This window comes from Notamacropus eugenii, chromosome 4 (genome assembly GCF_028372415.1).
Source record: "Notamacropus eugenii isolate mMacEug1 chromosome 4, mMacEug1.pri_v2, whole genome shotgun sequence".
Lineage (NCBI taxonomy): Eukaryota > Metazoa > Chordata > Mammalia > Diprotodontia > Macropodidae > Notamacropus > Notamacropus eugenii.
This window is the reverse complement of record NC_092875.1, coordinates 377,618,723-377,646,301: the sequence shown is the minus strand read 5'-3', so window position 1 is coordinate 377,646,301 and position 27,579 is coordinate 377,618,723. Positions and strand designations below refer to the sequence as shown.

The 27,579-nt window shown below is 36.1% G+C and overlaps 1 pseudogene; it reads left to right on the top strand.

Moving 5' to 3' along the window:
• Positions 1-470: 470 nt before the first annotated feature.
• Positions 471-27,579, top strand: part of LOC140502595 (alpha-enolase-like) — an 87,179-nt pseudogene continuing 60,070 nt past the window's right edge.

Below are 27,579 nucleotides of genomic sequence, written 5' to 3'. Positions count from 1 at the left end.
TCCAGCATGGACATAAACAAGCCTGTGCAATATTGCTGGACGTCTCTTCAGTTGTGCAGTTCGAGTTCGGCGCCTCTTTTGTTTATGGCCCTACAGCTCTGCTAGTGACGCTATGCCTTGTGCGCTATCCTGTCTGTGGTAGGGAGATTGTGGAAGGTGAAGCAGTCTGGATTGTGGGTTCAACAGCTTTGGATGCATAACAGGTTTGATTGACACTATGGCAGGCAGATGGGAAAGTAGGGTGTATGGGGTCATCAAGGCCCTTCATATCCCCCGATCATTGCTTCGGGTACTTTTGTGCCAGTTTCAGGGGGTTTAAGCATGTAGGGAAAGTGTGGGGACGTATGTTCAGCAGACAGCAGAATGATGTAACTACCATTTTTAACCCCTTCTGGTCGATTTTGGCCTTTGCTTGCTTCACCTCCTTGCCAGCTTTGTCTCCTCCAGGTTTCATGTCTTCCACTTTAGAGATGACTGTTCTGGCTCTATGTGACTTACTGTCCGTGGCTCGTTACCCTCTGGACTGCTGCAACCTCTCCACTGTCTGGACCTTGTGTGCCTGGGATGGCTCTCCGTCCCCTCTCATCAGGATGCCAGCTGCAGACGCCGAGACCTTTGTCCCTTACACCGTAGATCTGGGTTCTTCTCTTTATCAAAAAACAAATAGGGGGAGTGACGTGGGTCCTCAGTTTGGCCGTATGTACTTGGGCCCTAAGACTGAATTCGCATTGTACACAGTTGGACATATGTCCTTGGACCCTAATACTGAAATCACTTTTTCCAAATATGTTTCTCTCTAGCCCCTAAATACTATCTCAGGCAGTTTCTCCCTCAAGGACACAGTCTGCCCCAGCAGCAACCGTTATCTCCCTTCCTCCTGTAGTAGTCAGCTGAACCTATAGACTTCACATGCCAATTACATAGTACTGTTCACTGACCAGTTATGTGTATCCTAGACTCAGATGTATTTATATTGTCACTCAGATGTCAGATGCATTTATATTGTTACTCAGACGTATATATTGTTATTTTTATTTGAACAGGATCCCCACTTATTAGGCCACCACTCCTTCAAGACCAGACACACCACCATGAGGTATTAAGGAAGGGAATATGCTTTACCTGATGATATGTATTGTACTTTATCTCGATGTATCCATTCTCAATCAGACCCCTTTGCTATGATTATACAGCAACCCACATATGCTATGTTCCCTGCTAAGGTGAATCATATTTGGTATCAAACTTAAGAGTATACATTCTCTTAGAAAGAGATGGTGCAACGTCTAGCTGTTAGATGTGACAAAAACTATGTATTAGCTGTGTTGTGATTGCTTGTTTCTTTACATCTGCTATGGCCTTAGGCCTGCTAATTAGCTATATGTACTATATGTAGGAGGGTTAGCAAGAATGTGGGCAGAGGATTCGAGCTCCGATATACAAATGTGCAGAGCAGTATAATGGTTGTGATTGTGGTGGGACAGATACCAGACATCACCTGTATAGAACTACGGACTTGGATCAAAACTGTGGCTCCCCTGGAATTGCTTGTATGGTACCTCCGAGCTGCAAAAACAAAAAGGGGGAGTTGTAAGGGGCCCAGAGGGTCCCAGGGGGTGCAAGTCAGAGGCAAAGCCTGTTCCCGTGGGAACGGTGCTGATGCACACCCTGGAAGAAGCTCTGTGTGACCCTGGAACCTGATGTTCCTGCAGATACCAATGTCCTGTACAGTAAAGTTACAAGTGAGCCTGGGAACCCAGGAACTAGCTGCAGGAACAAGATAAGCTTCCTTCCTTACTGCGGGTGTGAGGATGTGGAATAGTCATGAGATGGTGAAGTAATGGGATGAGCTCAGCATGTATGTGATTGGTGGATCAGCCTTTATAAACCCTAACCCTCAGCTGAATAAAGTTGAGTTGTTGCCTGGATCATCTTGTCTCCAGTCTCCTTCTTTCAGGGCCCACAGAGTAGAGGCCTGTGGGTCAGGGGGATCCAGGGGGCTCGGGCCCTGACCCCGAGCAATCTTCTTCATTGTGTGTGTGTGTGTGTGTGTGTGTGTGTGTGTGCGTCTCCTTTACTAAGCTGTTGACTCTTTTCATGATTTTATTTTATCATTCTCATTTCTCTTCTCAATTTTTTTCTACCCTTTGTATTTGACTTTTAAAATCCTTTTAAAGTTGTTCTATGGCCTAAGACAAATTCATATTTTTTTCTTTGAAGCTTTGGATGCAGGAGATTAGACTTTTCTGCGTTCTTCTGAGTTTGTGTTTTGGTCTTCTTAGTCACCATAACAACTTTCTGTAGTCAGAGCCTATTTTGTTCTGGTTGCTCATATTTCTAGGCTATTTTTTGACTTTTAACTCTATGTTACAGTGGGACTTTGCTTCAAGAATGGATGAGGCACTGTCTCAAGCTTCATGTTTTTGGGGTGTCTATTTTCAGAGATAATTCTGGAGACTAATAAGTTTTCAGTTCTTCCAAGATGATAAAGCTAAGGAGACATGTCTGCTTCTCTCCTGACCTGTGTTCTGGTCTTTAGTCTAAAAGACCAAGGTCACTGCATCCTGAGCTTTCTCCAGTCATCCAGATGAATATATAGTCACTGGATCCTGATGGCTCAGGAGGAGAAAGTGAGGCTGGTGACCTTGCACCACCCTCCCTCATTCAAAACAAAGTTAAGTGCAAGTCATATCATCATTCCTCTGACGTCATGGTCCTCTTTGACAATGAAGGATGAGCATAACAACAACAACACAAAGTAAGTTAATGGTCAAGCAGTTTGGAAGCATTTAGGCTAAGGGCTTTTCAAGTACTTGCTTAATGTGAGGTATTGCCCATTCAGTGATTAGTCCTCTTTAAAAAGTAGTCAGGGTGATGGCCCCTTTAATAGAGAAAAGAAAATAGATAAATCACACTGGGAGGGGCAGGAGCCTCAGCGTTGTTGTTTTGAAATGAAACTATTACTATTGACATTCGCTCTTTCCTGTCCTTTTGTGGGTTGTTCCACTCCAGGGTTTGTTTTGAGACATTATTTAAAGTTGTTTTGGATGGGTTTTAAGGTGAGCTCAGGTGAAGTAATCATGTCAATATCTTCACTGAAAATATTCAAGTAATTTATCCTATTGTTATGTATACAACTATATCATAGTAGCAATGGAACAGAAATTTTATTTTATAAAATTTAAACTCCTTGAGATCAGATTTTCTTTTTTTTTATTTTGCATCCCTAGAGCCTAGCATAGTTCTTTGTACATAGTAAGTATTGAATAAATGTTGGTTGAATCTAATTGACCTGAATTTGGTATATATAGAACTATTCAACTCTCCCCAACCTAAGCCCTACCAATCCACCATCTATAAGAAAGAAGAAAAATGCCTAATGAAGGAACATTTTGTATGTCAACTTGTATGTATTCTAGTGAAATTTATCCATATACTTGATGACATGAGCATAAATCTTGTTTTCCCTACTTCATGTATTATGTGTGAAAAATATGGAACGTATTCTTTAGTCTGGACTAGAAAATTGAGTTAGACAAAGATGCAGAGCTCTCTGTTTTGGGAGTTCGGTTCAAGCATTTGGATTTTAATTTCCTTGCTTACTCTTAAGTTTATCTTCCTCAGAAGATAATTTTACTTCTCTAGAGTATTGTCTCAATCTTGGCAGCCTTTCCCAAATAACACAATACCTGCAGTTGTTAGGTTTAGTTACTTTCTTGTCATTGCCTCTTTTTTTTTGCTTGAAAAAAATGACAACCACCCAAACACCTAACATATAAAATTTTGTTGTTGAAATCTATACCAATTAACAGAGTTTTTATAAAGAGTCTTCCCTCTGAGACAATCAGGCACAGCTACAAAGGTTATGGAAGTACACATTCAAGATAAAAATGTCTTGTGTTTAAGAGACTGGGAATATCTATTTGGTAATCTGTTCAATCTTTGCAAATCTATGTTTGGTATTTCTTATTCTTTTCCATGATTTGAAATTCCTGCAAGTATAACTGGAGGCTGATTCATAAGCAGACACCATCTTGCTGATACACTTTCCCCTCTTGATGAATTAAGGGTCATGCTTCCAAAATAATCATGGTGACAAATATATATATATATATATATATATATATATATATATATATATATATATATATATATATATATAGAGAGAGAGAGAGAGAGAGAGAGAGAGAGAGAGAGAGAGAGAGAGAGAGAGAGAGAGAGAGAGAGAGAGAGAGAAAGAGAGCATGTGTAGAGTCTCTGAAATTGAATCCATCCAGTTAACCATGTAGTGAGTGGGGACTCTTTGCATAAATTCAAAAGACATAGACAGTTTCTACGATGCATCATTTTAGCGTTCTGTTCCTACTAGTGTGACACCTTTGTCCATTGAATCTTTTTAGAGGCCATACTATGAGCAGAAAGATTTTGGGGACTTCTCTAAAGTCATGTGGCCTTAGAAATGAGCCTCAGTCCTTGAATTCTGTATTTTTTCCCATTCTACATGAAAGGAGTGGAGCCCCCAAAGACTTGTGAGTTTCCAATGGTCTACAGGGCTCTCCAGTATCATGGAATTATGGAGTCCAAAGGTTGCTTTGGTGTCTCCTCTTCAGCAAACCAGCCTGGATTTTGTATTCATCCCAACATTGTGAACCCTAAGAGTAAGGAGAGACCTTCTGTACACAGAGACCTTCTGGAACCAAGCCAGTGAAAGCTGTTAGGAGGACTCATCTGCTTAGTCACTCCACATCTAGACATGAACTTGCTGAAATCAGTGCAATGTGGGAACTGAGCCAAATATTCTCCCTCCCACTTCTAAGAGACCAGGATGAGATAGTAAAGAGTATGCTCCCAATTATTAGGGGAAAAGTTTATTATTGCAATATCTTCAAAGTACAGATCCTTTGTTAAAAAAAAAAAATCTAAACAGTGATAAATAATGCTGGCCACTGGCCCTACAAATGGCACTCCTAACCTATAAGCATTCAAACTGATGATAGTAGATAAGAGAAACATTTATAACCATTAGAGTACCTTACATTGTAAGGCAGATATAGCAGGCCTGACTGCAAGAGACAGTCATACTATACTTACTACACAAGATTCTCTAGACATCTTCAATCTCCTGTGTTAAATGTGTGCTGATAGTTTTCATACCTTTCATGAATTCCTTCTTTTGAACCTAAAAATTCCAATATAGTCTCAATGTTTGTTTATTTTGTGCTTTTTCCCTGATACTTTAACATCTCTTAAATATTTCTGGTTTATGAATCAGCTAAAAAGAAAGCTGCATTCTTCAGTTTCACTTGGATAACTGAAATTATTTATGCTTTATTCTTCCATGAAAGCCTCCAGAGACCATCTAACCTGTTAACCACACTGCCATTTGAAGTGTGCTAGCCAGATGGGAATTTATGTCATGCCTAAGGAATTAAACAAAAAAAATCCCATAGACCCTCTTTTGTATCTATTTTGCCCTACTTTTCCTAGAATAAAACCTCATTACAATCTACCTTGGCTATTGCCAGAGGCATCCTCTCCTTCTAATATATACCACTATTATATTAACCTTTCTTAACTTTGAGGATATCATGTCATTCTTTTGGTCACAATCTTTCTTCCTAGTAAATGGGAGGGAAAAAAGCTTTCTAGCACAGGATTAAACTCTATTCATAACCTGGCACTGTATAAGATCTCCTTAGCTCTTCCACATTTGGCAGTATTATAATGAGTAACTAATACATTTGAGTTGTTTAGACAGGGATATGGCAATGAATGAAATCCCCTTTCTCCAGAACTGCAAGAGCATCAAATGTATCATGGAATCAGGATGAGATTTTCTGTTTTGAATATGGTATGAATGAATGAAAAAGCATTTATCAGCCACTAACTATGCAAAAAAAACTTTGTTGAGTATTGGGGATATAAATAAAAATGTAAGACAGTCCCTGTTCTCAAGAATTACATGCTCTAATTAGAAGGAAAACATCAAAAGGATATTTCTTGTAAGTTAGGTGGGAAAACTCAGTTGTCAAGGTACAGTAGCAAAACATCCTCTTTAGTATCATTTCTATTGATAAAACCATATCCACTAAGTCACTTTACAGTTCCTAGGAATATGCCATTGAAATTTTTCTTTCCTTGGTGGTCACTCTCTACTGAAGAGATAAAGACTGTAGTAGTGATGAAAGGTGCTAGATTGGAAGCTTGACAGTTGGTCTCAAGCCATGACTCTTCCTTGGGTTCTTAGGCTAACCTTACATAGTGCTCCATGTTACTTTTTCAATTTAAAATTATTCTTCCACTAGTAGAAGTTGGAAGGAAAGATATTGTTTGGAAGAAGACCTAAGAGGCAATAATAAGGACCCTTTCCTTGGGTATTAGCAAGAAAGATGATCATCATCATCATAGCAGAATGTATACAGCACTTTGAAGTTTGCAAAGCACTTTACGTCTGTTATCTCACTTTTCCTCACAACAACCCTGTGAAGCTGGTGCTATTAGGAAACAATAAAATCAAAAACTATCCCAGAAAGACAAATGACAAAGAAAACTGAAAAGAATCAGAAGTTTCTCTATCCAGTCAATCCAGACCAAAAAAATGCTGAAAAGCTGACAGAGAGGGTTCAGCAGATAAGCCAGCTCAAGTATAGAAGATGACAGATGTTGGGAGATTTGCTTCAGTGAAACCAGCTCAATCCTAGGACATGAACTTAGGTAGATTAAATGACCCTCTGACGGTCATAGAGCTAACAAATGCACGGGACAACAGTTGCATTCAGGTCTTATTGATGCTAAATGCTCAATTCTACCTCTAGGCATCTCCCCATAGCCCATGTTCTTCATTGTTCCATTAAATACTTCTCACTTGAAAAACTAACAAACTGCCTGTATTTGTGGAATTCAAAGTCTAGGGCTCTTACGACTAAAGCCTAGTTTTAGAGAGTATAGCTTCTGCCACTAATTGATTCATGGTGCATATCCACTTGATTAATTTGATGAAGGAGATAGAAGTCCCTCCCCCAACCTAGGCAACATGGCCCTTTTCTTAGCAAGAAGGATAATCGATAAACTTTTATAATGTACCTACTTCATTCAAGGAACTGTACTAAGAGCTAGGCCTTCAAAAAAAAGCAGTCTTTTTGTTTTCAGAAACTAACATTCTACTGAGGAAATTGCATATAATTAAGTATGTATATAAAATAGTTACAAAATATATGCCAGGAAGTTTAGGGAGGATACTATCAGTTGAGAAATTCAGGAACAGCCCCATGTTGCAGGTGGTGCTTATACTCAATCTTGACAGATGTAATAGTTCTGTAGGTCAAGAGTGAGAACTTAGTGTCTCCCAAGCATGAGTGATGGCAAGTTCAATGGCATGGAGAGGAAAGATGGATTGTCCTGTGTGAAGAAACTCAAGAAATACAATTTATCTGTGCTGGAGCATGGGAAAAGAAGTAATGAAAATGAGATTGGAGAGGTAGGGTGGGGACAGATTGTAAAGGACTTTAAATGCTAAACATCAGAGTTGGCTTTATCCAGTACTAAGAAGCCACCAATGCATATTAAGCAGAGAGTGATCTGTTTATACCTACACTTAAAGAAAATCACTTTCAAGAATTCATTCAATCAAAAAGATATTTGAGGCAGGGAAACAAATTAGGAGAATATTATGGTACTCCAGGTTACAGGTACTGAGGGTCTGAACCAAGTTGATAACCATAAGGAGTAAAGTACATGGATGGATATGGAAATTATTGTCAAAGTACAACTGTCAAGATTTGGCAACTGACTGAATATGTAGATTCATTTAAGAAGGTGAGGTCATAAACGTTGGAGACTGAAAGGAAGCATTATTTCTGAAAAGGAATCAACACATAGGAAGAGATTGAAGATAGTTTTCCTCTATGGAGTTTACTATTCCATAGTTTTCCTCTCTGTCAGAGATACCACCATGTGCCTAAGCCACCTCTGCATTCCCAGTTTTGTAATTCTGATTAAAGCAACCCTGTCATTATTCCCAGAAAAGGTACAACCTTTAGTTCCTGGATGGCCCCACTTAGCTCACCTCTAACTTTCTGGACCAGAGTCCTCCTCCCTAGTCACTTTTCCCTTAAATAGGTTGTTTCCTTTTGAGATTGTATGTAAATGATTACCAATCCTTTAAAGTCCTTTGACTGATTAACCATGATTTACAGTGTTAAAACTTCATATCCCTGCTTAATAGATCATACCTTCTTGGTTTTGGAATGAGAATATAAGAGACCAGACCAATAAGTCTCAAATTTCCCCCGTAATCACAAATGCATAAAATTTGACTACAAGCTATAATTAGCATTATTTTACATTGTTTACTTAAATCAGTAGAGCACATATGATATTTTAACCACAAAATAAGCCACTAATCAGAAAGTGAAGCTGGTCAAGCAAATTCTAGTTTTCCAGCTATAATTATTTGTAAAATGGTACCCTATTCTTTTCAAAGTGATCCCAATTATTGCATGAAAACTTTCACAAGTAGATTCCTGAGTATTCTCTTTAAACTGACTATTCAATAGTCAACATAATAGCGTCAACATTTTTTTTCATTTTTTGACTCTCAGGGCAACATTTGCCTTTTTCATTAATCTTCAGAGACTTGCACTCTCTTTCATGCTTTCTGAAGGACAACAAAATTATAATGTAGGTGACCAAATGGCAATAGAAGAGACATTTAAGGTGGTAGCAACAATGATGACTTGAGTGTGAAAAATATTATAACATAAGCTATCAAAGACATGTATACTTGAGAAAGGCAGATCAATCAGGCAGGAACAGTGAAGGATAAGAGATGGATAGACTAAGGCTGGACTGATATTAGCAACCTATTAAAAGACTCAAAAAATTTCCTCCAGAGTGTTCAATAGAACCTCTGTGGTAGACCTAGAAATGAACAAGAGTTAGGGAAAAAAAACCCAAAAACTTCTGAGTGTGTTTCAATCTGCACCAGTGGATAGAATCCCTATATCAGTGAGATCATAAATCCATTCACCTATTGAAGTATAATCATTTTTAACTCTACAGTACTACCTAACAATTCAATAAGTCCTCTTTAATGTGTGAAAAAGTGGATTTCAAAGCATTTAGCTTTCTTCGGCATACTCTAACTCATCTTCCTTTTCTCTTTTAGCCTACCAGTAGCTCAACCACAGACAAAACTTGCTCAAAAGCTTTTAAGGGGAAGTTGGAGGCTTTTAGGTAGGATATTAAGAGAAGTATTACCAAAAAAAAAAAAAAAAAAAGAAAGAAAGAAAGAATATGAAGAATTTGCATATGGTCTCCTTCTTTAGATTGTAAACCCTTTGGAACAGAAACTGACTTTTGCTTTCTTTTGTGAGTGAAATCAGCTTAGTGAAGAACCCTCTGGCATGAATTCTCCAAAACCCCTACCTTTCTTGCCAAAGTTAAAATAACTAAGTATCCACCTTAGGCAAATAAAATGCTCTGGGGTGGAGGAGAACCACCAAAGTTCTGGTCATGTGACCTGGTGTACCCCTCCCTCCCCCTTCACTTCCCCTTCACCACCCCCTTATGCCACATCAGCACTTTTCCCTTAAGTTCCATATTTGGTAACAAAAACCTTCATTGGTGAACAATGATCCTTTCCGTGTTCTTTGTGTTCTTTGTCTCTGGATTCCCAGCCAATGGGAAGAGAGGCTAGTGAGCTTCCACATTAGGAACTATATAATGTACTCTTCTCTGCTCAGGTGCACTCCCTTGCTGACACCACCCATGATCTCTCGGGAAGTGCCCTTTCTCATGAGATTGTAATAAATTCTTTTTTGCCTTCTACCTTGAGAAGCCTCTTAGTTTAATTTGAGTAAGGGTGGCTATATCCCACACATTTTGCATCCCCAGCTCTTAGTACAAGGCACATAGTAGGCCCTAAATAAACATTTGTTGATTGATTGGTCTTTACAAAAAGCTCTATTGTTAGCTTTCTTTCAAAAGCATAGGGCATGGGGAGAGACCAGAAACCAAGGGAAACAATTACGTATGAAAAACTAACAACTCTGGGAAGAAGTCTATATATGTTTTGTGATGTAATTTATAATTTTTTGTAACTTTTACAACACACATATTTTATAATCTATGAATTATTTCCTGTTACTCCATATACCAAAAGGCAATAATTGAAACACTAGATAGGATTTTCCCGAACTTCATATTGACACATTTGTTTAGTTAAAACAAAAAATAGAGTGGAATTTACTCAAATTGCTGATTGTATTCTTTCACTTTGAAATTGAAAAGGTATCCAGTTCTCTGTGTTTTCTCTCTGAAACCATAAATCATTTCAGACTTATTTGAAAAATAACCCAGATTCATTAAAGAATTGACCCAGGTCATACACTTCTAACAATGTTGGCAAACCACCAATGAATTTGACCTCAAAGTCATGTAAAGAGCCATTTAAACTCCTTCTGAGTTCCTGACTCACTTCCTTATTATGGATCCTAGAAGTATAATTTTACTTACACTAAACTACTTATAGTTTTATCATTTCCCTTGATCCAAAATATTCAACTATTCTTTATCTCATGAACTATTTATTACATTAGAGAATTCAAAAGATGTCACACAAGATTACAGATGAAAACCAAATCCATGCAGTTCTGCATGAAATATTAGCTGAAGACTCAGAAGGATAAACCAGTGATCCTTCAGGGAAAACAATGGACCAAAAAGTATATGTTTTAACTTAAAAAGAAAAAAAAAATTTAACATCATTTTGATACCCAATAAAATGATCATGGGCTGTAGTGTGTTCAGGGAAGTCTAGTACCTTTGCTGAAAGGGCTGCCAAGCCATTTTCAGGGCTGCTATTCACCTTTGGTATACACCTGTTCCACTTAACTCTCACCTGTGTCTCTAAGAAGCTAGATCATGTGCAGTGGCCACAGCCTGGTAAACCATTCCAGCAGATAGGCTAAACCAGGTTGAGGGTTTTAGCATAGGGGTTTTAAACCCATCAGTGAGTTGGGGGGAGTGGCTACCCCAAGCAATTGAAGACTTCCTTTAATGGAATGAGTGGATGAAAACATTATGTTCCAATGTCTATGAAGGCAGCTGAAGCAGGTCCTGTGGAGTGCTTAGAGCCTGGTAGACGTTGAAGATGCCAAGGTCAGCCACTGCATTGTAAGCCATCAAAAGTTGTCTTGATTCTGTCCTGCCACTAGACTGTGATGACCCTGGATGAGAGTGAGGCTGACAACTTCATATAACTCTGCCTCACTTAAATTCAATTTATGCATGAATCAAAAGACATCATCCATACCATTTTACAATTTTTACGTATCTCAAAGTCCTATGGTTACAGGCAAGTGATGATGTAGCAGGTGTGCATATACTTGGAGCTACAGTTACAACCCAGGCCATCTGGAAGCAGCAATGAGATTTGTCCACTCCTTGAGTGTCTGAACAGCCTTTTAATGAATGCATTGCTCACCCACTGGTGTGAGGAAGGGGCAAGAAAGTGTGCCCTAAGAGTTGTGTGTTTACCTAGCTTGATTACTGCAGTAGGCAGGTACCCCCCATCCCAGAAACCAAAACACACACAAAAAAATGCTCAAAAACTTTTTGCAAAAATTCCACTCACTATTGACACATGGAATATGCACATACTTATAGACAACATGAAATTCAGTAGACCTGAAAGACAGACAGTTCTCTTGTTGCAAGAGAACTTAGCAGGTGTAGCATCCACACAGCAGCCTTGAGTGAAAAAGGGTTAGCAAATAAAGGCCAGCTGACATATATAGGAGCTGGTTCCATGTTTCTTCCTAGAGAGACCACAGTGATGGGCCATACCATGAAGTTGGTGTAAGCTGTGCAATCAAAATAATCTAGGTAACAAACTTGTATGCCTACCAAAAGGAGTAAACAACAGATTCACGACAATGTGATTGCCTCTTGAAAGAAAACTCCACACCGTAATCATCAGTGCTATGCTCCCACCATGATGAACCATGATGAGGTCAAAGAAAAATTTTATGAAGACCTGAAGTCCCTTATCACAAATATGCCAAAAGATGGCAAGCTTCTACTTCTGGGTGAGTTTAATGCTAGTGTAGATTCAGACTACCAGACATGGCAGGAAATCCTTGGGAGGAATGAAGCTGGAAACAACAAGAGCGATGGTCACATACTATTGAAGACTTATGCATCTCTTGACCTTCTCATCACTAACACTGTCTTCCATTTACCTAAATGCAATAAAATTTCATGGATGCTCTTACACAACAAACATTGGCATTTAATAGGCTGTGTGATTTTAAGTAGAAGAGATAGACAGTATGTGAGAATGAGGAAAGCAATGTGTGGTACAGAGTGCTGGACTGATCAAAGAGTTATCCTCTCCAAGCTAAATATTTACATTCAACAAAAGTGGCAACCACAAGACAAAATGACTACCAGAAGAATTAATGTCAATAGATTAGAGTATTTCTCTGAGTGGGAACAATTAGTTGCTAACTTGGAAGGAAAGTTGAGCCAACAGACAGGTGACAACACTGGAGCAGAAAAGGGATGGACAGCTTTCAGAGATTTGATGTACAGCACTACATTTACTTATCTGGGTTAGAACCCTCCAAACATCAAGACTGCTTTGATGAAAATGATGGGGAAATTCAAGACTTGCTAAATGAAAAACAACAACTCCACAGGGTTTACTAGAATGATGGTTCATTCATCCCTAAGAAGGCAGCATTTAATTTCTTCCAAAGTAAAATAAAAGCTAAGCTTAAGGAGATGTAGGATTCTTGGTTCTGTAAAAAGGCAGATGAAAGTCAGTTTTTTGCTGATAATAACAATGCAAAGTGCTTCTATGATATCCTAAAGGTATTTATGAGCACATCTCATCAGACCTATGGCACATCTCAATAACTTACTGCTGAGAAGAGGCATAAGACTGGCCACCAAATTCAAGGTCCACAGAACTGTTGTGTTGACATTATTATTGTATGTATATCTGTGAAATCTGTACATTATACCAACACTATGCCTGGAAACTAAATCACTTCCATTTAAATTGTCTTAGGGAGATTCTAATAATTACCTGGCAAGACGAGCTATCAGACACAGAAGGCCTTTCTCAAACTAATCTGCCAAGCTTTCAAACTCTACTGCAGAGAGTTCAACTCCAATGGGTTGGCCATAGTGTTCAACTGCCAAATGTATGCTTGCCAAAAAGAGTATTTTATGGAGAACTCACACAGAGCAAGTGCTCACATTGTGGTCAGAAAAAGTGATACAAGGACACTCTCAAGGTGTCTCGTAAGAACTTTAGAATTGATATGTGACATGGGATACACTGGCACTGGACCACCAAGCATGGCATGCATGCCCTCAGCAGAAAAGATGCTGTGGCTATGAGCAAAGCAGAATTGTAGCTCAAAAGAAATGTGAGATGCAATGTGCAAATTTAGAGAATCCACCCCAAATGTTCACAGGGACTACTTGTGTCTGACCTGCAGCAGAGTAGTCTGAGCTATTATTAGTCTGATCAGCCAGTTGGACATACTGTAACTTCACTCTATCATAGTGATGTCATTTTGGTCTTCTTCCAGGACAAAGGACAACAACAAAAATTAGCATGAAAATAAATACTTCTGCACTACTAAGTCTTTTTATCTCACCCTTAAACAAGAAGATTCACATTCCTCTTATCTTTCTGCTCCTCTGACCTACAATAAAACCTTTATCATAATACCATTCAAAATAGACTACTCTCTGTTCTCAAATAGCCTTGAGTTTTCTTGCCTCATTCATATTGTAGGTGTGGTTTCCTTTGCTAAAATGCCCTCTCTCTCATTGTTGTTTGATTGAATGCTTATGTATTTACCAGGCCTCCCTGAAGAAATTCCTGATACTCTCTATCCATAATAACCTTGCCCTTAGACTTTCATTATTTGTTGTTTTACCCATATATAAACCCAATATCACATATTGCTGTACATTCTTGTTGGTTTTCCTTCATTCTCAAAGAGGAACAATGACATTATAAGGGTGATTTCTTGACTTTATGTGAATTGGTTGTGAATAGGGTAGAGCTAAGCAAATCCTTCAGCCTCACTCTCTCCTTCAGTATCATTGAAGTCCAGTGGCAAGATAAATACCCAAGAAAAATGGCAATGGCACAAAATGCAGTAGGTAACCTTGGTCTTTCTAAATTAAAGTCTTTCCTAGTTTTCAGTTTGTCTGAGGCCATGCCCATTCAATGAAAAAAGTCTGGGTAAGAGCTGAAACAAGAGGGTTAGATCCAAGATGGTGGAGAGAAGGAAGGAAGTTACCTAGGATCTCCCAAGTTTCCCTCAGAAACAATGTTAAGTCAAGCCTCTAAAAAATTCTAGAGCGACAGAATCCTTAAAAAGAAAAAGCGAAACAAATTTCCAGTTCAAGGGAACTTAGAAGGATTTCAAGAAAAGTCTGTCTCACTTTGGTAAAAGGGGAACACAACCCAGTGGAGGCATTGCCTGGGCAAGCCAACAAGAAGTTCTTAACTACAGCAGAGATCAGTACTCCAGGCCCCTCAGTCCTAGTTCAGCAGATCAGTGACACAGCAATCCAGCTCTGAGGCCTCAGTCCCAGAGCAGAAGGCAAATTGAGAGACCCAGAACCCAAGTCACAACAGGCATGACTAGGCTGGGCCATCCTAGTGCATTAGACAAACCAGAAGCACCTCAGGCCCAAAAGGTCTCAAACCCAAAAAGTTTTCTTAGAAGAGCTCAAGAGGGACTATAAAAGTTAAATAAGAAAGGTAGAAGAAAACTTGAACAATTCCTTTAAAATATAATTGACAAAATGGGAGAAAAAATTGCATTGAAGAAAACTCCTTAAAAAGTAAAGTTGTCCGAATGGAGGAGGTACAAAAACTCACTGAAAAAAATGACAAAATTAGAATTGGGCAAGTGGAAGCTAATGACTCTATTAGACATAAAGAATCAATCAAACACAATCAAAGGAATGAAAAAAATAGTAGAAAATGGAAGAAATTTCTGACCTAGAAAAGAGATCCAGGAGAAATGATTTTAGAATTATTGATCTACCTGAAAGTCAAAATCAAAAAAAAAAAAAAAGAACCTGTACCATATTTTTCAAGATTCCACTGGTCACTTCCTGACAGACATCCCAAAATGAAAACTGCGAGGAATATTGTAGCCAAATTCCAGAATTATCAGGTCGAGAAGAAAATACTGCAAGCAGCCAGAAAGAAACAATCCAAATATTAAATAGCCACAGTCAGGATTACACAGGATTTAGCAGTTTTTATGTTAAATGATCAAAGGACTTCGAATGTGATATTCCAGAAGGCAAAAAGTTTATATTACAACCAAGAATCAACTACCCATCAAAACAGAGCACAATCTTTCAGTGGGAAAGATGGATATTCAATGAAATAGGGAATTCCAAACTTCAATGATGAAAAGAGCAGAGCTGAACAAACAATTTGATCTTCAAATTCAAAACTCATGAGCAGCACATAAAGGTAAACAGGAAAGAAAGAAAAAATATGTCATGCTATAAGCCTAAACTATTTAATTCCCTGTGTAAGAAGATGATTCTTCTACCCCTTTTCAAAACTGTATCTCTATGAGAGAAGTACAAAAGGATATACATAGAGGGTGTGGGTATTAGTTGGCATTCATGTGATGATATAAAAAATAAGAAGTATAAAGATTGTACTGGGGGAAGAGGAATGAGAGAGGAAGAATAGAAGAAGCATAAAGATCTATTATAATAGAGGGAAAAAAGAGGGGAGCATGGTTTGAATGTTATTCTCAGCAGATTTGGCTGAAAGAGAGAATAATATACAAACTCAGTTGGGTATAGAAATTTATTTTACCCTATATGGAAGTAAAACTATAAAGAAGAAAGAAAAGGGAGGGGTTGGATAGAAGGAAGGGATGGAGAGTGGGCAGAAATAGGAGGAAAAATGGGGGAAAAGGAAGGGGAATGATAGAAGACAGACTGAGGGAGATGGTGGTCAGAAGAAAAACACTGGTGAGAAGAGAAAAGGTGAAAAGAGAGAGAAAAGTATGAATGGGAGTGGGGGAATGGGATGGAGAGAAATAAACATTAATCATAACTATAAATGTGAATGAGATGAACTCTCCCATAAATGGAAATAGATAGGGGAGTTGATTAAAACTCAGTATTTTCAACATGTTGTTTTTAAGAATCCCATTTGTAGCAGAGAAATACACAGGCTAAAGGTAAAAGGCTGGAGTGGAATATATTGTGCTTCTGCTGAAAAAAAAAAAAAAACAGGAGTAGCAATCCTGATCTCAGACAAAAGGAAAAATCAGTCTAATAACAAGAGATAAGGAAGGAAATCTCATCTTGCTGAAAGGTACCATAGACAATGAAGGTGTATAAAAACTAAATATATATGCACAAAATGCTATAGTATATAAAAATTCTTAGAGGACAAGTTAAGTGAGTTACAGGAAGAAATAGAAAGCAAAACTATACTAGTGGGTGACCTCAAGCTCCCCCTCTCAGAACTAGATAAATCTAACCACACAATAAACAAGAAGGAAATTAAGGAGGTAAATGGAATTTTAGAAAACTTAGATGTGATAAACCTCTGGAGAAAATGAAATGGGAATAGAAAGGAATATATACTTTTCTCAGCAGTATATGGCTCCTACAAAAAATTTGACCTTGTAATAAGGCATAAAAACCTCAAACTCTACTGCAGAAAGGCAGAAATACTAAATGCATCCTTTTCAGATCATGATGCAATAAAAATTACATATAACAAAGGGCCATGTAAAGACATACTAATAATTAATTGGAAACTAAATAATCTAATCCAAAACAATGAGTGGGTCAAACAACAAATTGTAGAACTAATAAATAATTTCATTAAAGAGAATGGCAATAATGAGACTACATACCAAAACTTATGGGATGCAGCCAAAACAGTTCCTAGGGAAAATTTTATCTCTCTAAATGGTTATATGAATAAAGTAGAGAAAGAGCAAATCAACAACTTGGACATGGAACTTGAAAAAAATAGAAAAGGAAAAAATTAAAAATCCCCAATTAAATACTAAATTAGAAATTCTGAAAATCAAAGGAAAGATTAACAAAATTGAAAGCAAAAAAACTATTGAACTAATAAATAAAACTAAGAAGTGATTTTTATGGGGAAAAAGAAAAGCCCTTAGTTAATTTGATTATAAAAAAAAAAAAGAAAGAAGAAAACTAATTTATCAGAATGAAAAATGAAAAGGGTGAATTAACCACCAATAAAAAGGAAATTAAAGCAATAATTAGGAACTATTTTGTCCAACTGTATGCCAATAAACCTAACAGTCTAAGTGAAACAGATGAATATTTACAAAAATAGATAAATTGCCAATATTAATAGAAGAGGAAATGAAATAATGCAATTTTAGGGGGAAAAAAAAAGAAATTGAACAAGACATCAATGAACTCCCTAAGAAAAAACCTCAAGGGCCAGATGGATTTACAAATAAATTCTACTAGCATTTAAAGAACAATTAATTCCAATGCTATATAAAATATTTGGAAAGATAGATGAAATCTTGCCACATTCTTTTTATGACACAAATATGTAGCTGATATCTAAACCAGGGAAGAGCCAAAACATAAAAAGAAAAGTATAGACAAATTTCCCTAATGAATAATGTTACAAAAATTAAAACAGCATTAGCAAAGGAATTACAGGAATTTATGATGGAGATAATACACTATGACCAGGTGGATTTATACCAGGAATGTAGGACTGGTTCAACATTAAGAAAACTATCAGCATAATTGACCACATCAATAACAGAATGAACAGAAATCATGTGATTATCTTAATAGAAGCAAAAAATAGCTTTTGATAAAATATAGCCCCATTCCTATCAAAAACTAGAGAGCTGAGGAATAAATGGAATTTGGAGAAGGGAATTGAGGATGGAAGGACAGAGAAAAATTCGCAACTCAAAATTTTGTAGAAGTGAATGTCTAAAACTATCTTTACATGTAATTGGAAAAAAATAAAATACTATTAAGGGGGTCAGGGAAAGAGTTGAGACAAAAAAATGACTCCATTTACCATTGCAAAGATGGTCTGTTACAGTAATTACAGTTATTACTCTCTGGCTTGAGCCCCTTAGTAGATGGTAAATTCCATATGTTTACAGATCACATCTTAACTTTAGATCTTTCCATAACACTGAACATAATGTAGATAATAAGTGTCCAGTCAATATCTATTGAACTGGACTGAAGGAAACCTAAGAGATACACACAAAAATGCATAAGTTTAAAGATTAGGTATTTTTAACTACACTTAACACAGTAGCTGTAGCAAACAAGCTTGATAATTGTTTTGCTGATTCAAAAAGTATTTCAGAATTTTATGATGTATGAATGTCATCATTGTTTGTATCTCTTTTACATAGAAGAGTGAGAAATACACTTACTCTGATCATTTGTGGCTTCATTTGATGGATTCAGGATCAATTTCATTTTACTTAAACTTAACATATATGTAGATTTAGATATATGTGTATATATGTATGTATCCACCTATTTATGTTTTTATCTCTAAATAGTCTTCCACCAAAGGAAACAACTGCTTTAAACTTTTAGCATAGTAATAATGGAGTTACCTGAGGACATTGAAAAGTTATGTGACTTGACTGGGATAAACAGCCAATGTGTGTCAGAAATTGGACTCAAGTCTTCTTTATACTGAGGACAGTTCTCTCCTCATTATACCAGGCTACCTCTTATAGACACACGCAAATGTGCAGATAATATCTGTGTATGTATAAACATAAATATATAAACATACACATTTGCTTTGCTATGTGTGTACACACATTTACATATGTAATGAGACAATATGCACTTTCAAATCTTAAAGAACTATATGAATGTTAACTATAATTATTACAATAAGGTAGGAAGATTAGCAAATACTAATGTTGGATATGCAGGTGAGATTAGAAAATATTTCATTGAGTAGGAGGCATTTTATAATACATAGGTAGCTATAACTATATATCGCTGTGTCTGTGTATGTGTGTAGATAGAGAAATATACATACCGATATAAATTTTTTACAAATCTAAGCATTTTAGGATTCTACTAAAACTGTCTAATAAAACTTTTCAACTAACACAACAGGCTATTTATTGTATATAAGTAAGAAAATCACAAAGAAAATCATATTCATATTGTCAATATTAAAATTAAGGTAATATGAGGCACAAAGTGGGATGGAACAAAGACGGTGGAGTAACAGCATCCACATTCTGGAGTGCTTCCACTAAGCCCAGCCAGATAACTACTTTTAAAAAAATGGCTCTTAAAAAAAAAATGGCTCTAAACAAATTCTGGAACTGCAGAACCCAGCAGAACCCAGAACAAAAGAGTAAAGCAGTTCTTCAGCCCAAGAAAGACTGGAATGTCTCCTGGAAGCATCTATCATGCAACACAGGGACCAGGGCACAATTCAATGTAGGCTGTGCTGGCACAGACAGGACTTGAGCAGGCTTGGAGAGACTGAATCTCTCTCAACTATGGCAGTTTCCAGACTTCAGGACCCCAAAACACTGAAGACAAATTGGAAGGTCAATGGAAAAAGCCTGTGGCACCAGTGTGGAAGAGTAGAGTGGTCCGTCCCCAGCCACAGGACAGCAAAAGGGTAAGGAGGAACCTGCAGCAGCCATAGCAGCAGCAGGGGAAGAGAAAGCAACTGTTTCTGGAGCTCTAGGTCCACAAATTGTGGGAGAATCAAGCAGCTGACAATATACCTCCTACCCGCACTAGAAGCACAGATCTACCATGACAGAGCTGAAAAGTCATGTAAATAGCTGGGAAAATGAGCAAAAACCAAAAAAAAAAAAATCAGACTATAGAATCTTGCTTTGGTGACACAGAATACCAAAACATACAAACAGAAGACAATAAAGTCAAAGCTCCTCCATTCAAAGCCTCCAAGAAAAGTATGAATTGATCTCAAGTCATGAAAGAGCTCAAAAAAGGATTTTGAAAGTCAATTAAGAGAAGTAGAGCAAAAATTGTGAAGGGAAATGAGAGTGATGCAAGAAAATTATGAAAAACGAGTCAGCTGCTTGGTAAATGAGACACAAAAAAATGCTGAATTTGAGACAATAACACTGTAAAAACAGACTAACCAAAATGACAAAAAATATTCAATGGGGAGAAGAATGTCCTAAAAAGGTGAATTGATCAGATGGAAAAGGAACTCCAAAAATTCACTAAAGAAAATAATTTCTTAAAGATTAGAATGGAGCAAATGGGAGCTAATGACTTTATGAAAAATTAAGAAATTATAAAACAAAAACAAAGAAATAAAAAAAATAGTAGACAATGTGAAATATCTCATTGGAAAAACAATTGACCTGGAAAATAGATCCAGGAGAGACAATTTAAAAATTATGGGAGTACCTGAAAGTCATGCTCAAAAAAAAGAATCTAGAAATCAACTTTTAAGAAATTACCAAGAACATCTGCCCTGATATTCTAGAACTAGTGAGTAAAATAAATATTGAAAGAATCCACTGATCTCCTCCTGAAAGAGATCCCAAAAGGAAAACTCCTAGGAATATTGTAACCAAATTCCAGAGCCCCCAGGTCAAGGAGAAAATATTGCAAGCAGACAGAAAGAAACAATTCAAGTATTGGGGAAATACAATCAGGATAACACAAGATCTAACAGCTTCTACATTAAGGGATCACAGGGCTTGGAATATGATATTCCAGAAGTCAAAGGAACTAGGATTAAAATCAAGAATCACCTACCTAGCAAAACTGAGAATAATGCTTCAGGGGAAAAAATAGTCATTCAATGAAATAGAGGACTTTCAAACATTCTTGATGAAAAAACCAGAGCTGAACAGAAATTTTGATTTTCAAACACAAGAATCAAGAGAATCTTGAAAAGGTAAAGAGGAAAGAGAAATAATAAGGGATCTACTAAAGCTGAGTTGTTTACATTCTTACATGAAAACATAATATTTATAACTCTTGAGACTTTTTTAGTACTAGGGTAGTTGGAGGGATTATACACACATACACACACACACACAAACACACACACATACATACACAGATGGTACAGAGTGAGCTGAATAGGAAGGGATGATATCTAAAAAAATAAAATTAAGGAATGAGAGAGGAATATATTGAGAGGAGAAAGGGAGAATTGGATGGGGCAAATTATCTCTCAGATAAAAGAGGCAAGAAAAACTTTTTCTAATAAAAGGGAAGAGAGGGGAGATGAGAGAGAAAAAGTGAACCTTAATCTCATCACATTTGGTTTAAGGACGGAATAACATGAATACTCAATATGCTATGAAACTCTATCTTACACTACGGGAAAGTAGGGGAAAAGGGGATAAGCAGGGTTGGGGAATGATAGAAGGGAGGGCAAAGGAGAGGAGAGGGTAATTAGAAGTAAACATTTTTGAGGAGGGATAGGATCAAAAGAGAGAATAGAATAAATGGGGGGGGCAGTCTGGGATGGAGGGAAATATACTTAGCCTTCCACAATATGACTATTACTGAAGTCTTCTGCATAACTCCACATATATAACCTGTATTGAATTGCTTCCTTTCTCAATGGGGATGTGTGGGGAGAGAGTAAGGGAGAGAAGCTGGAATTCAAAGTTTCAAAAATGAATGTTAAAAATTGTTTTTACATGCAATTTTGAAATATGATGTGCAGGCAATGGGTTATAGAAATCTATCTTGTCCTCCAAGAAAATAGAGAGGATAGGGTTAAGAGAAGGGAGAGGTGTGATAGAGGGGAGGGCAGAGTGGGGGAAGAGGTTATCAGAATGAATGTTTTCTTGGAGTAGGTGGAGGAGAAAGATGGGGAGAAAATTTGGAACTTAAAATTTTGTGAAAATGAATGTTGAAAACTAAAAACAAATAAATTAGAATTTCTAAAAAATGAGGCACAAAGTTCTGTGCAGGTTTAATTTATTGGTAAGGCTAGCAATTACCCATAGAGGAGGTTTAGACTCTTCAGGGAGCCAAAAACCCTCAAATGTGGAAAGAAAGATCATTTTTACAGACAAAAGGAAAAGAATCCAAAACACAGAAGGCAGCATCATAGATGAAAAAAAACCAATATGATTGCTTACAGAGTCTGAAGCATCATAGGCATGGGGTGTAGGGAGAGAGGTGTGCAATATAATTGTCTGGAAATCAGGAATACATGCTGACAGCAACCCTTTCTTCCATGTAGAAAATTCTGATTGATTTAGTCTACCTGCAAGAATAACTAAAGGCACATAGATAACAAATTTTGTCCAATTTTATGAAGTCACTTAGAGTTATGGAGATAATGGATATTCTTTTAAAGTGATTTATAAGAAAACTAAATTTTCAAACTTAATTGAAAGAATAAAACTAAACTTCTGAATTAATGGACTCCTGTACTTATCTCAAAGAAACTTCCCTTGCGCAGATATAAAAAATGCCAGCAGTAATATAGAATAGAATCAATTGCAAAATAGAATCAATTTGATTTTCTCAATATCTACACCTATGTATCTACATAATCCATATTTATATTTTGTCTATATGTATATCTAGTATTTTACCCAGCACAAGAGATAGCCTTCTCCTTTTCATCAACAAAAATTATTTTTCCCATTTCTTAGTTTCATACATAGTATTTTGTTAGTTTTGATACATCAAAAAGATAATTGTACATAACTTTACAATCAAAGCTATTACTTTGGTTGTAAGATTACACTGTCTGACTTGAATAAAATATGATTCTACTATATTCATATCTTCTATTACTCATTCAAATGCCAAGTCACATTCAATTTTTTGTTTTAATTTTATTAAGGATGTAAATCATATTAAGAATGTCACCTGATTTAATTTTATCACTTTTACACTGCTGGTCTGCTTTATCTTTATATAAGTGAACATATTTATTTTACCATTATTGTTAATATGTTTAATGTATTGTTCAGTAAGAGAAAAATAAATTCTGAATTTTTGATGAACCAGAAATGTAAACCTCTTTACATGTATTTAAAACAAACAAAGAAATTATATGTTACAAAGTATGTATACAAATATCTATTTTATTTTTTAGGGGAGGAAATAAAGGTGAAGAGTACAAAAATACTAAAACTTGTGGCATACTTTTAGAATGCATTGAATCGGATAATACTCTAGTTTTTATCAATAGAAAATCAAATTTTTCTCCATTCATTGTTTCCCTCATCACACACCTTAGATAGTAAATTTTACTATCACAGTTTTGCAGAGAGGCAAACATTCACAATATTCAAGGAATATAGTTATTAGTGCCAATTTCATTTCTCATCTGAGGCCACTTTGTAGTTACACTAATGTTGGCATCTAATCATTAATACAAAAAATTTAAAGCTATCCATTTACTGTTTAAGTAGCAATAAAATCCAGTGTATCTGAAATTCATCTATCCAGAAACCACAAATAACTGAATGATCATGTTTATTAACATTCAAGTTCTCCAAGAGCCCCAAATACCTTCTGAATAAGAGGAGAGGATAGTTTTTGTTTAGCATATTTATTACTACCATTAGCTGCAAATTATCATATTCTATGTCTTAGAAAGACTATAATAGATGTCCTGTTGAATACATTTAAAAAGAGAATGAGAGTGGGAAGCCCAAGTGAAAGGTTTTTATTATATCTTATTGTTGAATATGCATAAACACAATGTAAAATTTACTTTGTATTCATTATAGACATTAGCACTATATTTTTTGTAATGTAATAGATAAAGTATTTCATCAATACAGATGCTTCTTCCAATGATACAAGTTGCAACCTATCCATACCGTCTTGTACACTTTATAGTTCTTATCCATGTCCTCCTATAAATCTTTTAATGAGGCTCTATCTAGTATACCAAGTACTTCCTAGAGTTCTCTCACCCTGGTGTGGACATCATTGGAGTTTGGGGTTATCTCTTATCTCATAATGTCTCATCCGCATTTTTTTAAAGGCTAGAATCTCTAATGAAATTCTTGGCTGGTAATGTGTTACAACCTAATGATGTCTATGCATGTCTCTATGCTGTCCATTAGTTTACCTCCATTTATAATTATTCAAAGATAGAGTTATTTCATAACAACGGCATCCATGACCAGAATTATATTATTAAAAAGGCAAAGTTCTAGAAATGTAAAAATCTAAAACAAGTACTAAATAAAAGTCATTTCAAGAGTAGTAGAACAGTTTGCACTTATGCTAAGAAACTAGCAAACCTAAAAGATTTGATCCATAGATTCCATTGCTAGGCATATACTCCAGTCTGTCAAAAATGGAGTCAAGTGAATATCAGTAAACAATCATTTATTCATCCCTACCATATGCCAGACACTGTACTAATTGCAGAGGATATAAAGAATGGTAAAAAAAAAAAAACAAAAAAAACAAAAAAAACAGTCGCTGCCCTCAAGTAGCTCACAATGTAACCAAGGAGGCCACATGCAAACAATTATGTACAAGGAAGATCGACAAAGAATAAATTGGAGAAAATATCAGAAAGGAAGCACTTAGCATGAAAGGAATTTGGAAAAGGTTCTTACTGGAGGCAGAATTTTAACTGAGTTTAGAAATAATCTAGGAAGCTGAAAGATGGAGGAGATGAATTCTGGGTATAGTAGTCAGGTGGTCAAAAGCAATAGTCAGGTAATTGTCATTTTTGTGTGAGGAACTGCAAAGAGACTAGTGTCCTAGATTACAGACTACATGAACGGAAGTAAGGTGTAAAAAAAATAGAAAGAAAGGGGACAGGTTGCAAAGGACTTTGAAGCCTAATCAAGAATTTCATATTTGATCTTTAAAGAATGTTCCTGAATTTTTTTTAAATTATAAAACTATAACAGTACTTTTTGAAGTTATGGAGAACCAGAAACTATATGTGTGTGTGTATATAACTTTACGAGTGATGAACAAGTAATAATACATGAATGTAAACAAATATTGCAATACAAGAAATAATGTATATGACTAATACAGGGGGGTATGGGAGGATTGGATTCAAAATTAAGTAGGCAGAACAAGGACTATAATAGATACAATGTCTAAAACAGAAACAATAACAAAAAAGTAATTACCACCACCAAAACAACAAAATCAAAACTGAGTTCTACAATATCATAACCAGGTTTGGCCCTGAAGAAAGATATGGGGATTCACATTCTTCCCTTCTTTGACTTTTTTAAACTTCTTCTGAACATATATTTTTATTTGTTTCATTATATATTTCCCAAGTTAAAAGTAAAAAGGTAGCATTTTTAAATACCATCTTCTCTCCCTCTGCCCTCTACTCCAAACCTTGAAAAGACAGGCAATATGATATTTACACATGTGAAGTCAAACAAAACATGCTTCCATATTCTTGGTGTTCATCTTCCATACTCAACAAAAAGGAACACACGACATCAAGATGTTGCATTCATCTTACACTGTGATTGACTGTGGATGATCAGTGCAACACGAGCTCTACCACTGAAGATATCTAGTTCATTTAATAATCAAAATACTCCAGTTGAAGTTACATAATATGCTACTCGTATTGTGTCAGACAGGCTTTGGACTTGAGATAGAGAATGAACTATATATTTTGAACATGGATAATATGGAAATTTGTTTTTATGTTTTTTATGTGTTAAAAAAGGGTTTTGATTGTCTTTTCTAACAACTGGTAGCCAAAGTAGGAGGGAAAATGGCATTGCAGATATGGTTTCCAAAGGAGAAAAAAGAAGTTACATTTTGAATTTATTAAGCACCTGAAATTTAATCCAATAAATATTCATTAAAATCCTACTATATATAAAGTACTGGGCAATACAGGAGATACAATTAATAAAAAGGCAGTCCATTCCTTCAGTAACTGTAATTGTAATCTAATGGGGGAGGCAACACTCCAAAGGATGCAGGGAAGTAGGTGGGGGAAAGGATCAGAGAGAGGGCATGCTGTTCCTTGAAGCTGAAACCAGGCAGAACAAAACATGCAAAGTGGAGTTAGCTAAGACTCCAGTTTCTGTCCTCTGTAAAAGAAGGCATTGGGAAGAGTTTGGTACTCTGCAACCCAGTACTACAATCGGGTAGGGGAGAGAAGAGACTCAAGGAAGTGGTATCACTCAAGTCTTGAGTTAGCAACATGGGGGTGAGTTTGAAAATGAAGAACTTATGCTGGGAGGGGCATCTTGTTCCACAGAGTTGAAACCAGGCAAAGCAGCATATGCAAAGTGAAGTTACTTAAAAAGAAAAGTACACAGTATGTAAAAAAGATTCATTTTTTTATTCAATTCCCTCCTTCTGTTCTGATATATATATATATATATATATATATATATATATATATATATATATATATATATGTATATATATATGGAAATGCTCATTTTATTTAAGATCAGAATAAAAAAGGGGAAAAAAGAAGAGGAGAAAGCCAGAGAGATATGAGACACACAGAGAAAGAAAGTATAGATAGTTTCTATCAAATAAAAGACTTGAAACAAGACCTTCCTTACTGTCTAAGTCAGCTTTATACCCAGCATTCTACACTGCAGTATAAAACAAAGAAAAAAATTATGAAAAAATAAGGCATATGGCATGATTACTACTGTTTCATACATTCTTAATAAAGTCTCCATGGATTTTTAAATATAACTTTTCTATTTGTTATTTTATTTTTCCTAAATTACATTTGAATAAATCTTTAATATTCTTATTTTGAAAGTCTTGAGTTCCAAAGACTTTTCCTTCTTTCATCTGCTAAACCCTCTTTGAAAAGTTAAGCAATTTTGTATAAATTATGCATGAGCAGTCATGCAAAAGATATTCATATTAACCATGTTGCAAGAGAAAATACAAATAAAACAAAACAAAATGATGTTTTGAAAAAGTATGCTTTCATTCATATTTAGACTCCACAACTCTTTTTCTGGAGGTGGATAGCATTTTTCACCATAAGTCCATCAGAATTGTCTTGGATCATTACATTGCTGAGAAAGGCTGTTATTCATAGTTGATTATCAAACAATATTACTGATACTATATAAAATGTTCTCTTGGTTTTGCTTGTTTCACTTTGTATCAGTTCGTGTAAGTCTTCCCAGGATTTTTTTTTATTAAACCTTCCCTCCCAACCCCATCATTTCTTATAGCACAATATTATCCTATCACAAATATGTACCACAATTTGTTCAACTATTCTCCAATTGATAGGCATCCCCTTAATTTTCAATTCTTTGGTACCACTAAAAGAGCTGCTATAAATATTTTCCTACATATAGGTCCTTTTATTTTTTCTTCAGTTTCTTCAGAAGACAGACCGAGCAGTGGTGTTGCTGGGCCAAAGAGTATATACAGCTTTAGAGCCTTTTGGGAATAGTTCCACATAAATCTACAAAATGATGCATCTACTGACAATTCTACCAACAAATAAATGTTCTTATTTTTCCTCATCACTTCCAACATTTGTCATTTCGCTTTTCTGCCATATTAGCCATTTTGATAGGTGTA